Raw genomic sequence first — 13687 nt, 5'->3', positions numbered from 1 at the left:
CTGAGAGCGAGAGAGAGAGAGAGAGAGGGAGGGTGTGTGTGTGTGTGAGTGTGAGAGAGAGGGAGAGAGAGGGAGGGTGTGTGTGTGTGTGTGTGTGTGTGTGTGTGTGTGTGAGAGAGAGAGAGATTAGTTCACACACAAACACATCTCTGCCTCAGGGAAACACCCCACTCCCTCTCCACCTTCCTCCTATTTTTTCCCCCTCGTCTTTTTTATTTCTCTCACATCAGGTCTTTTCATTTCTTCCATCTGATCACCTTGAAGGACTCGCAAAACATTTCCCCCCTCCTCTCTCTTACTGCTACCAGTCGATCCTCCTGCTCGATTCTAAGTTTTTAACCTCTTCTTCTGCTGCCTCTCCTCCTCATGTTGCCCCTTCACTTCACTGTTCGAGTCCCCTGAATCATGAATAAGTTACAGAGAGCAGGCAAAACACAGCGCAAAGGCAACAAAACAACCCTGACATCTCAGATGGTCTTCTTCCTGTGAGCTGTTGCTTTTTGTTTGACTTCATATCAGTAAAAAAAAGTCATCTTTTTACACTTTCCATTTTTTTTTCCTGCCTTTGAATCTACAAAGACATTTAATTGAATAGCGAGGCAGTAGGCGAAGAGAGAGAAAGGTATCTTTTCACTTTTCAGGGACAAACTGCTTATTAATGGTCACTGAGCGTGACTCTTCAGCTCTTGACTAAAGTTTTTTGTAAATGTCATGATGTTAAGAGTCAGAGAACCATTGCATGAATAGTGAACTAAATAACTAATGTAGCCAAAACCCTCCGGTTTCTTTCTACGAGTCTTTAGCGACCATTTTGCAAAAATCTTCATCTCACCCAGTCATTTCTGTATCTCTCTATCTTGAAATGATCAAAATCTGTAAAAATAAATTGACACGTTGTTAAAAGACAGAATGAAATATTCTCAATGTCCCTTGTTAAAAAAAGAAGACTAAGGACTCAATAACTGACAAAATGACCTGATTTAAAAAGGAGACTTTTACGCACATTTGCCAAATTTGCAATGTAAATCAATACCCAAACATATTACAATAAAATGGAGGCAGAGAAGAAAAAGCCGAGCGCCTGAATGAACACTGATAGGTAATCGAAAAAGACAGCAATCAGTTTAACCTTGAGGAGACCCCTACTCAGTTTTGTTTAAGCCCATGACAGCGATTACAGAATTTAGCTTTAGCCTGCTAATCTGCTCCAGATCCACATTAAAGTGCTCCTCAGGAGGCCGAGCAGAGGGGGAGTTTTTGTGGGTGTGCATTAATAAACAGCACAGTCTCCTGAAGTATTTGGACTCTTTTGTTTTGGCAATTTACTGCAGCACACTGGGGTTGAAATTAAAGACTAGGAGGTTAAAATACTAACTTTTAGCTTTAATTCGACTGTGTTTACATCCACATCCAAGGACTGTAACCTTTTTTTTTTAATACATTACACCCCCGAGGGTAAGAAGGGCTATGAGTCCTACTGTTCACCAAATATGGATATAAACATCCTCAAATGCCCTTAAAGCTGAAAATTAGTACTTTAACCTCATATTCAACCCTGCCTCCTAACAATTAATTTCATATACAGCTAACAAAGCATTAGCCAAATAAAATTTTATCACCACAACAAAGCAACTTTCATAGGGGATGTACCTGCACTGTCGCTCTAATGTAACAGGAGTAAATGGTGCATCCACATTTGGTGCTCTGTTGAGTGTATGGGGCAGCAGGTCATTGTGTGTGTGTGTGTGTGTGGGGGGGGGGGGAATAGTGCAATAGTGCAATAGTGCAATAGTGTGGCTCATTGATGTGTTTCTAATAGTTTGGGGGGCAACAATGGAGCTCTATGGCTCAGAGGAAAAAGATAAATCATGCTTTGGATACACAGACAATGTTGGTTAACAGGATCAAGTCATTGTTGGTTTTGGCCTGTTCATGGGATTTGTTGTTTTTAAGGAAAATATCAAATACTTGGTCTGGTGACTGAAAACACTGACCTTTCCCTCAATTTAAGTCTTTTGGTGTCAGTGACATGAATCCCAGCCTCTAGTGTGAAAGTCCAAACTCTCCCACATCAAACCATCAGATCATCTCAGCTTTATGACCCCAGAGCAGTTACACTCCCAGGATTTGTAGTGAATTGAGTATTCAGCAAGGTTTCCATCAGAATGTAGCACAAATTTTAATCACATTTGAATTATGTCATTAATTTATTCACTATTGTTCTAAATTCTGGCATTTACACAGTTTTTTTTTTGTAATCTGCAAGTTGCATTAAAAACAATGTGCCTAAAAGCAGGAACACTGAAACGCACTTAGTGTTTAATTTCAAATCTGACGTGTTGGTGTGCTCTGCCAAAACAACGGGAACCCGTCCCTGTCCAAACAGTGTGCATTTATATTTGTGAATGCAAGTTAAATCTTATGTAGGTAGGTGGGCAGGGTGTGTGTATAAGAGAGACTGTGGGGGTGGAAGATGAGTGACTGAATTAGAAGCCCCCCCATCTCTCTGAACAAAGCCCCCCCACCGGCTGAAATATGAAGTGTATGAGCCTCTGTTATCACCATGTTACTGTCGAGGGTGGTGAAGAGGTTTTTTCTTTTTCTTTTTTTTCTCTCCAAAACAAAAAGCTGACCCCCTGTTGAGTTTCTCTGCGGGGGGTGCACTCGCCGAGCCATCTTCCTCTCCCTCTGAGACCCCCGGGAGACGCACAACCAGCCCTCCGCCCCTCCTCACCTCCTCCCTTGTTAGTTTCCACCCTCCCCACCACCACCACCACCTTCCCCCTGTCTCTCTCTTCTCGTTTCCCTCCCTGCGAGGCTCGAGTTAACTCTCACTCTGATCGCCCCCCCCCCTGAAAAAAAGTGTTTTCCTCTCCTTTTTGTCATCCTCCCTTTTGTGTCTTCATCTCCATCCTGTCTCTCTGTCCCCTCTCTTCTCTTTAGCCGTCTCTCTCTTGACCTCCCCGCTGACCCCCACCTGTAATCTCCCTCGTCTTATCTGTCGCCTCAACCCTCTTCTTTTCACAACTTCTTGGAAAACACCACCTTTTATTTCCCCTCTCTCTTCACCCCCTTTTATTCCCTCTTGTTTTTCTCTCCTTCCAAGCAGCAAAGCGATTTGGCGCTCGCTCGGGCCTGTGAGAAGACCCAGGGGGTTGGTTGCTCTATGAGGCGACATCTCTGAATAAATAAGCATGGGTAATTTGCTCCGAACCTGCAGCCCCTTTATTTTTTTTTCTTCTTTTCACCCTCCCAGTTTAGAGAGAGCAGATAAAGACACAATAAAATGGTGGGAGATCCTCACAGAGGCTCATTATATGGTTGTCAGTGAAGTTTTCTCACAGGGCTTTGTGACGAATCGCTCAGTCCCACTCCGCTCTGACTATTTCTTTTCAGGGTAAATTATCTATATTACATTCCTGTTTTTCCAGTGGCTGAGTATTTGGATAAAACCGGTCTCATTTAAGGAAATAATGAACCGCCAATTCTATCCGAACTAAGGCAGATTATCGAGAACAAATTGCAAACTGTGTTGTACAGAACGAACAGCTATTAGCACTGTAGCACCTCACTGATAAGAATTAAGCAATTTGCCTCCAAAAGGAGACATTTAATGCGATGAACTGGACGTGGTGAGTCCATCCTGGAGGTTGTAGCACTACTTTAATTCTCTGCCTCACACACAAACTCCCACTCCTCCATTCATGGCCCAGCGAGGGAAGTGTGCGAGCGCCAGGTCAACTGTGAACATCAGGTATTAATAATGCAGGACAGGAAGAAGCTCCCTCTGACTACAAAGCCGTGCACTCCGCTTCTGCGTCTCCGCTCCACCGATGTGAGCTACATAGCACAACACAGACCACGAGGAAACCTGCAGAGGTGTGAGCGCGGGAGGAAACCTGCCATGACGGCTTCCAAAACTGTGGTGAAAAAGCCTCAAACTATGAAAAAGTGTATCCAAGTTGGTATCACGAGGACATAAAAACATATCAAATCTGCTTTTCATCATGTTAAAACCTTTAGTTAATCTGTACTTGGATCTCACCTTTTTTTTTTTCATATATCGAAAAATTGGTTGGTAAAATGACTTCTTAGGATCTCTTGTTGTGTTTCAGGCTGGTTAGCGATACATCTAAATGCTGTGAAAATGGCTTTGTAACTTAGTGAGCTGCATTGCCTTTGCTGTTTTCACATTTTTCAAAGATGCCACTGGCTGAAAACTACGTCTGTTACTGAAATCAATGACCTCTCCAGCACCAACCTCAGCTTCTCCACCAACCGTTCTTCTTTTTGAGTGCAAGGGTGTAAAAAGAGTCTTACCTTTTGAAACGTGGCTTTACATCTTTATCAGCTCCTCTCTTGGCTTCAGAGTGAGTAATAATTTGGACTGTAGAGGGGACTCAGTGGCTTATAGTGATAATTTTTTTGGGTGTAAATATATGTAGCAATGGTACGACCACTCAGACGTGTCTCTTTTGCTGCGTGGGCCTTTTTGTAACAAGCAGCAAAGTCTTCCTTCACTGTATTTGTTAGTAATAACATTTCACTTCACATTTTGTACCGTTGATAAGAAAACTACATTTTTATTATTATTACTATTATTGTTTCTAAGCTTTCTAACAGCGGACTTTACAGCTGTTTCTTTCCTGTTTCGAACAAACAGTCAACTGTGAATCCAGTGAAGGTTTTTAATGAAATGTCAGAGCACTGTTAAGCCTCATCATGTTCATTTACTTTGCACCAACTTAATCTGCATTTCAGACGTGTGTATTTACAGAACAGAGATAAACAGCTGCTCGCTCTGCACTGAAAACCTGCTCTGTGAACATTTGCTCACTGCTGGAGCCACGACGCTCTCCGTGTGCCGTCCGCCATGACTCTCAGCTCTCTTCAGAAGTTGCAGAAGGACAAACGGGGTTCATTAGCCGCTCATTTAGCTGCAACAGGCCAAACCAGAACAGCGGCTAATTAGCCAACAGTCGCCAGCTGGGACGTCAAAGCCTTTGTGGTCTTGATGTGTGCGGTCTGTGTGTCTGGGCTGAGGAGCTAAAAGAGCAGCAATAGTACGGTGAAGTGACCCAATGAGAGGATCGTATTCAGCCTTCATCTCCCACTCTTAAGGTCTTGAGGAGACTCCAGCAATTTAAACAGAGCCAGAATCAACATGAAGGAGAGACTGTGTCGTTTCATGTGGGCTGATTTCTCATCTTTGAAGATGAAAAGTGCTTCTTATATGTTTTTAGGGGATAATTTGAGGTATTGTTGGTGCTAGGGGCTTATTGCATTAGTTTTGTATTTTCTTTGAACCTTGTGTTTATAATGAGGTTTGCTTTTGTCCCTTTTCCAACCTGGTACCTCCCTACTTGAAAGGTGAAATTCCACAGCTGTGGTGGGAAGCAGGATGCATTAGGAAACATAAATGCAGTGTGTTGTCAAAATGGCTCCCCATTCATTCTAATCAAAGCTGATCATTTTGTATGGACACTACAAAATGTCTAAAAGACTTGAAAAATGAATCTCTGGGCTACAGCTCCTTGTGACATTGGATTAAACGTACATTGGTGTAGACCTTTTTTATATAGAAGTAATATTACTTTCCTCATTAAGTAGTGAAATTATTAATAAATGTCAGTAATAGTATATTTACCCCTGAAAATAGTTCATTATAACTTTATTTTTACAATTTTGTTGCCACGTAATCCTCCAGTAAACCAAAAGAGGGAAATTCACATCCCGTGGATATATTCACTTAATGCTCACACATGCTCAGTGCACACTGGCAACACCAATTTAGCAGGCCAGCTGGGAAGATGGAAGCACTTTCGTTCAGCAACTGGAAATGAGCAGGTGAGATGAGAGTGTTGCACACTGTTCCCTGACCCAGGCCGCTAGTAAGTACACCAGGCTTTGAAGCAAATTTTCAAAGTGTCTAAACTGTGTAATTATACAACAATGAGGTGTGTCACATCATGCTAAGGGGCCCAAAAAGACTCTTTGCTATAGAAAGAGTGTGAAAGAGCCTTCTGTAAAATGGTGGTTACAATTTTTATTTATTTATTTTTATCACAACCCCAACAAAATGTTTCATAATAAGTTTGATCCATTCTGTCAGATAATATTTGGCAAGTCTGGTGGAGCTGCACGATAATTTCATCCCCTTTCATCCCCTCCTAGCAGAGCGCTAACCGGAGGTTTGCCGTTCGATCGGTGGAAGTCTCTAATGTCTCTGCACGCCCAATAATGCAGAAGATCTGGGAGATTTTTATACCAGAACAGAAATGCTGCATCTAATTCTAATAATACATCCATGCATCTAAAACTTTATGGATTCATAGGCTGCAGAAAAACACTGCTAGCTGAAATCATGCTGAGCAAAGTCTGAATTTTGTGGAGAAAAGACACAATTATCAATTTTGTGGGTGTATCTAAAACAAATATATATACCAAGTAGTGTAATGAATTACTATTTGCTGGGAGTAAAGTTAAGTAATAATAATAAAATGAAAAGGGTATCAAGTAATGAGTAATATAGGACATTATAAGCCGATGCAAAGAGTAAAGCGTTATTGGTGGAGCAATATAGTGTAATGAGATGGCTTCCTACATATCTGGTTCTGTCCTTCAAAAGTCGGCAATGTTCAAGTGTTCAAGGGCTTGAATTCATATGTCTGAATTCACCTTTAACTCTGATTGCCACAAACTAATTAAACTGAAATTATTTGATGTTTTGAATCTGAAAATGTCACCACCTGAAAATGGACGGGCCTTCAAAAAATGTAAAATACAGCACTGTTTTCCCTCGGTCTCTGTGGCTTCAAGTGACATAAGACAGAAATCTGCAACCTCCTGTGATTTTTCCTTTTCTCTTTTTAAACCAACTGCTGACACGATGCATTTTAAATAAAACCTCAGCAGCAGGGTTAATGTAAGTGCGTCTGTGCACATGTACCAAAGTCTCAGAGTCTCAGACTAATTACCTGCCATGAGAGCAGGATGTAAATGGCTTCTCAGGAGAGCAAAAGAGACATTGTTGGCAGAAAATACATTTTCACACACTGAGTCATGTTTGGAACAGATCAGGGTTTGGTTAAATTGGTTAAAAGTATGTTGTAAATGTGTATGTTGTCTAGACTGGTGTTTGACCTGTATGAATTTGTATTTGTACACCTCAGCTCAGTCACAACTGGGATCATATTTTCTTCCTTAACTAAAAATAAGTACAAAAACAAGCAAAATAACTGCAGTTACAAAATCAGCTGACACCTTTTGTTACACCGACTCAGCACACACACACACTAGCACACACGTGTCTTCTTGACATCACTGTCAGTGCATGTTGGTAGGAAATATGTGCTACATCCCGGAATAGATATGAACCACCATCCAAAAAAGAAAAAGAGAGATTCAAGCAGAGATTCAGAACTGAGCGTAAAGGCCCGCGGTGGGAGTGTAGCTGCTCAGACACACGAATACACACATCTATACAGACACACACACATCACAGGTGAGGGTTTGGCGGCCTGTCGGTGAGTGTAACATAGTGAGACCAAAACAAGGAAATGACACAAGTGAAGAAAGAGGTAAGAGACCAAAAAGATGCCACATCTCAGTGAGCAACACTTCACAGCAAGAAGTTTTACCTGCTCTTACAAGCTGTTGTCCATCTTTTTCCACTATTTCATCCAGTTACTGAAATGTTTGACTCCATTGACTCCTGCTCATTCCATGTTTTACTGACCTCACCTGTCCTTCCTCACTTGCTTCCCATCAGTCATCAGCACCAGTTTATAAATGCTCCTCATCCAGAATTCAAGCCTTTGTCAGATTGTCATTTTGGTGTTTTCATCTACCTGTTTTACTGAACATTTCCAGTATTTTGAGACGGATGATTTTTTTTTTTGCATTGGAGGTGGTGACACTGGCAAACAAAAAAAAAAAAAAGGGAAAAAAGAGAGAGATGTGGTAAAAACTGATGTATTTTTTTCAGATACACCTTGTTGTTCTGGTGTTGATGCTGCTGTAGTCGGTCATCCATGCACGCCATCAGTCAGAACTCAGTTTTACCAGAAAGCCCAAAAAATAAAATCAACTGGGGGCTCTATGTATCCATGTGGGAGCCCTGGTCGCATGTCATTGCCCTCTTAATCAGCAAAGTGGCTGAAAAAATTAAACAAGGTCCACACAGAAAAATTAAGTCATTAAAAAAAAAGATTAGAAATGCCATTTTAGGTGGAACGCAGCAATGAAATGCTAATTTTACATAGACAATACACAGACATACCAGTGTTGGTCAGTGTTGTCAACTGCCAGATGTTAAAGGTACCCTGTAGAGTTTTTGACCTCTTGTAGTGCTGAGGAGCAATGTTTTTATGTGTGGGTCCCCATTTTTTGGTTAGTTTTTTTTCAGGGGGCCAATTACATGAGGACAATCATGTATGCATACAACACAAAATACATATTCCTACTAGCCTAGTCTTATGTAGAAGGCGATGCATTCTGCACCTTTTTGTTAGACCCTCACCCCAACTTCACCAACAAAACTGAAAGAAACTTATTTATTAACAAGAAATCTCCACAGGGCACATTTTTAATTACACTACATGGTGTTGCCAAAATTGAAAAACTTTGTTTAAAAAACTTCTTGATAAAATCTTAAAAGAAACGTAGAACTTCCTGCCTCTTTGCTTTGCCTTGCTGGAACAATATTTTTGTTATATTTGCGCTGAGACGTCACTCTTGTGCCAGTTTGCTCAGTTTTCACTTCCCTCTGCTCATCGTCACCGCAGACGAGGAACATCAATGTTTGCTGATCTTTGTTTTTTAGGGTTTTCATCTTTCACACAGGCGCTTCTCACGCTGTCACACCACCCAAGCGAATGAAATGCCATTTACAGTAAGAGGAAGCTATGAGAAATGATTGATTTCTTAAGATGAGGACGAGGCTCCCAAAGCAAAACCTCACTGGACCCCAAAAGTGCAAACACCAGCCCTGCTTTCAAGAGTAAACACAACTAACTTTAGAGCACACTTCATGGTAAAGGTCAGATGTGGTCCCATTTGCCCTTTTCTCAGATCTTTTAAAAAATGAGATGAGTTTAAGCTTATAATCTGTTAAAATGCCATAAATTACAGACTCATAATTCACAGTGAAAACAGGAAATAGTAACATCTGGGCGGCACTAAAAGGGAACCACTGAAGGAGATCTGCAGCAGAGGGGTGCACATATATGTGAAGAGACTGATTGAAAACATGGTCCATTAAGGAAAATGCAGCCACTTGGGTTTTGGTGATCATGTGTGTTCAACCTCAAGTATGTGGAAGTGTGAAATGATTTATTGTGGGATGTTCTGTTGTTCTCAGTCAGTGCAGCTGCAGATATCAATACTTCTTTCTAACAGTGTGGAAACTGTCAGTCTTAAAAAATTGAAACAATCCCAGAGATTCAAGAATCCAATATTGTACATTTGGAGCCTTTCCTTTCTTTTGATTAATGCATGTTTTTAGATTTTGTTTTTGGATTTTGTTAGAGGAGGTGGATCTTGTTTTTGTACTTTTCAGCTGTGGGATTAAATGTGAAGACTTAAGTTTGTTTAGTACACCTTTCTGTCTGTCAGTGTGCCAGTTGTGTGTTTTCATACCAGAGTTAACCTGCGAAAACTGAAATCTGACATCCCTCTTACATAAACTCCTTGTTAACCATGTTGGCTTTTTAAGGTGTCTATTAATTTCAAGTCTGATAAAACACAGAGAATTACTGACTAGCAAGTACAAAACAATTTAAAGTTGAAAGTGAGTTAGTCCAAATCATAAAATAACATTCTCCATGAGGACAGGGTTTCTTTTAACCGAGGGATCGAAATATCTGCCACTGAGATGTCTCCTCCTGTTTGAAATTGTATTAATTTTATATTATATATTATTTATTATAAGATGTTTCGTTTTTAAAAATCTTCCTAGTTCAAAGTTAGTTCAGCCGAGAACATCATTATTTTGCTGCTACATTCATATAGTTTGTTGTTGGGGTGTCTAAAATGTTTAATGTTAAATGTCTTAAATGTTACAAATCGAGCCCAAATAAATTAATGTCACTATTTGTACAAAGATCTCAAATGACATAAACAGACATTTATTTGTTTTATTTTTTTCCTTATTTCTTGAAGCCACCATCATTTCTGCATTCATAAATATTTTCTTTATTACGAGCACAGAGAAGATTCAAGGGCCTTTTTACATGAACAAAGACCCACCCAGCTCTCTTTTCCTGCTCCACTGACGAGGAGCTGCTGCATCCTTATTCTGATAATTTGACTGAATAATGATCTTCAGATTTGCATCCATGGTGGATACTCAGCAGTTTGGGCTAAAACTGCTTTTTTCAAACAATATTTGTGAACAAGGATCATTCACTCCCAAAGCTGGAAACATGACAGACGGGATGATGCTCTGTGACGTCCTTAGGGGACGAAACCTGGAGCTGATCCACTGGCAGCCGACCAGAGACTGACTGAGTTTAAAGGCTGAGCAGCTGCTTGCAGCTTCTTTTTCTTCTCTTTATCCTGCACTTGATCAAACACTGTAGGTCTGCTTCACCACTGAGGTTAATGAGCTTTGAGTGAGTGTTTCCCTTTTTTTGCATACAGGTATTTATTTTCTTTTAGTTGTTTTTTGGGGAATTTCACCTCTTCCAGTTAGAGGTGACAATAGTAGAGATCCGCCAGGAGAAGAAGTAGATTTAACAAGGACTTCCACATTTTGCTAGTTGATGATTCAATCATTTTTTTTATTGTTCTTTAAGCCACTGTCTGTCGTAATGGAAACTGTGTGACCTTGATAGTTTGATAGATGGTACCAGTGCTACTATTTAAAAGCAAACTTTGGCACCCACCCCAACCCACCACAGATCTGAGCCACGATCACATCAGAGGTCTAGTAACTGCACTGATCATATTTCCTTATTAATTACGCCTGCAAAATAAAGTTTTTCAATATTTTTAATTGTGCAGCGTGGATGTCCGTGTTTGCTCGCTTGTACTCTGTCTCTTCGCCGCTTCACTGCCACCGCCTGTTCATCAAAATAATTGCATGGAAAGTTGGCAGGAATGTTTGCTGCATCGTCCACACTTTTATGATCATGCATCTTGTGCACATGCAAAACTGTGCTCTGCAAAACAAAAACCATAGCACTCCTGGTGGTCAAAAATGTGACAGGGAACCTTTTTAAGAGCTGAAAGCTACACAAGAACTACTCTGGGCTTTACCAGGATTGGGTTCGTTTTTCACTAAATGAAAACATATTTAATCAGACAGAATTAATCACTTCTACATATAGTGACTTTAAGAGGACCTGCCTTTTGGGTTGAATTTTGAGCTCACTAGAGAACTTAAAAATATAAAGCAGCAGCTCATAAAGAGATGAGCCTAATGAGCTTGCCAGTTTCAGCATCATATTATTGTTGTTTATGTTCACGCTTAATTCTGTCTGTCCGCCTCGTCCCTCTGCCCCAGCAGGGTGGATAGGGTGTGTTGTGTCTGGAGCCCTGAGCTTGGAGATGCTCCACTATGACGCTCCTCTGAGCCTTTGTGGCTGAATGAGAGGGAAGGAAAAAATGGGAGGAGAGAGGAAATGAAGACAGAAGAGAGGGAATGCGAGGGAGCAAAAACGAAGAGGTGAGAGAGGAACAGAGGAGAAGGTGATAAGAGGAGAGGAGACGAACTGGACAAGAAAAGGAGAGGTGTGAGGAAATGAGACAAAAGCGGAAAAACAAAAGGAGGAAAAGAAAATAGGGAAAAGCAGAGGAGAGGAGAGTATGAAGGACAGGGTGGAGAAGAGGTTGTTAGTCTGACTTGACATCATCTATGAATTTTACATGAGTCGTATTGTAACAGCGATACGGCTGCTGTGAGCCTTGGCCTTGAGTACGTGACCCACAAATCGACTGTCAACTTGTTGCTCCTTGTAGCACAAATTACTCTTCAGATTTATTTAGTGCGCTTCAACCAGGTGAAGGCTGCACTAACACCCGCTGACACTGACTCACGGCCATGATACCAGTCTTTGGACAAACTTGACCTACCAAACACCAGAGGAAGAAACCCAAGTTGGACATCAGGTGAAACTTTCAAAAAGAAAATGATTACAGCTGGCAAATTTATGGAGGATTTTACAGGAGATGAGGAATATTTACAGCAACCAGCATTTACAGTAAATTTAAAATCCAAATCAATTATTTTCAGTCGGTTTTGCTCATGTAGACTAAATTCATACTTTAGTATAATTAAGTATATATTTCTACTTTGCTTCTGTCTAGTTTTAATGTTTGAACTCCAAAAACACAAATTTGTTGACCAATTGCAAACCATCAATTCGCAAGTCATCACTGTGTGAGGAAGCTACACCACCTGTTCCACAAGGGTGCACAAATTAATTTGACTTTGCCAATTTTCAGTGTGACTGGGCACTTCGCCAGGCAAGCAAAAGCCAAAAAAGTTCCATGATTAATTTAAAAATCTGTATTTTGGCCAGGTACTGAGTTTTTGTTTATTATAAATCACTGAAAACCATTTTGTATTCCCTGTGGGCACCAAGAGAGAAACTTTATACTCGTCTAACACCAAAATGAACCTGAGAACAGCAGATAAACTATTTATTTTTTTTGCAATCACATATTTTAATAGTTTGGATGACCTGATATTCAAACACTATCCCGGTACAATTGAGGTCCATTTCCTGAGAATCTATTCAGGCCCATCTTGGGTTTTTAATTGAAAGCTGCAGGTCATGTACAACTTTTCTGAGCCATGAAGCCCTCTAATCCTTGCCTGTGTCTAAGTGTCTATGAGTATGTGCTTGTAGACATTCGTTCACCCGTTAAGTGTTTTATTCAGTCTGAGCCCAAAGAGGATTTGGTAAACAGAATGTATACCCCCCCCTCCCATTTGTCAATTAGCTAACATGTTGATGTCAGCACGGTCAGTATAATCCCTCTCTTAATGTACTGTAATAACCCCCCCTCCTTCCTCGACCCTTCATCGGTGAGATCCTCTGAACACACACACACGCAAATACACAACTGTTCCTGAGGGACACAGCTGCACAACAACATGACAGGATGCTGCATTAGCTCAGCCGTCATAACAACATTACCAGGGGCTGGATGAAATCCTCCAGGGCTCCGGAGGAGTCAACTTTCTGACCAAGCATACGGCTCTGCTGCGCAAGCACTGAATTTAGTGTTCATCTAGGTGGCTCTCTATATACTCACACCAAACATCCTCTTATTGCTGTTTATTAATTTGATGCAACTTCTTTTTTAATCAGTCTCTGGTCCCTTGTTGCTCCCAAACACAGAGTACAACCGAGGCTGATGGGAACAAAATTAGTTTTGCCATAGGTTTGGTTTTAAACAAAGTGGTGAACAAATTTTAAATTTGACCACATGGCCGGAGTCTGCCCAGTGGGTAAAGCTAGCGAGCTAGTTGCACCAGAATGGTAAAGAAAGTGTGGCCAAAATATAAATTCAGAGACAGTTTCCAGCACAAAGCACACACCCACTGAGCCGAAAGACAAGAGAGAGACAGAGGTGGGCTCCTTTAAAAGGCTAATCATATCTCCATGAAGCTATCTTCCTTAAACAAAGCTCAGCCTCTGAGCTGAGTGACTGGAGACTCTAAGCTGCAGGTGTGATT

The sequence above is a fragment of the Pempheris klunzingeri genome, chromosome 7 (genome assembly GCF_042242105.1).
Source record: "Pempheris klunzingeri isolate RE-2024b chromosome 7, fPemKlu1.hap1, whole genome shotgun sequence".
Lineage (NCBI taxonomy): Eukaryota > Metazoa > Chordata > Actinopteri > Acropomatiformes > Pempheridae > Pempheris > Pempheris klunzingeri.
The sequence above is the reverse complement of the archived record's forward strand: the minus strand, read 5'-3'. Positions refer to the sequence as shown.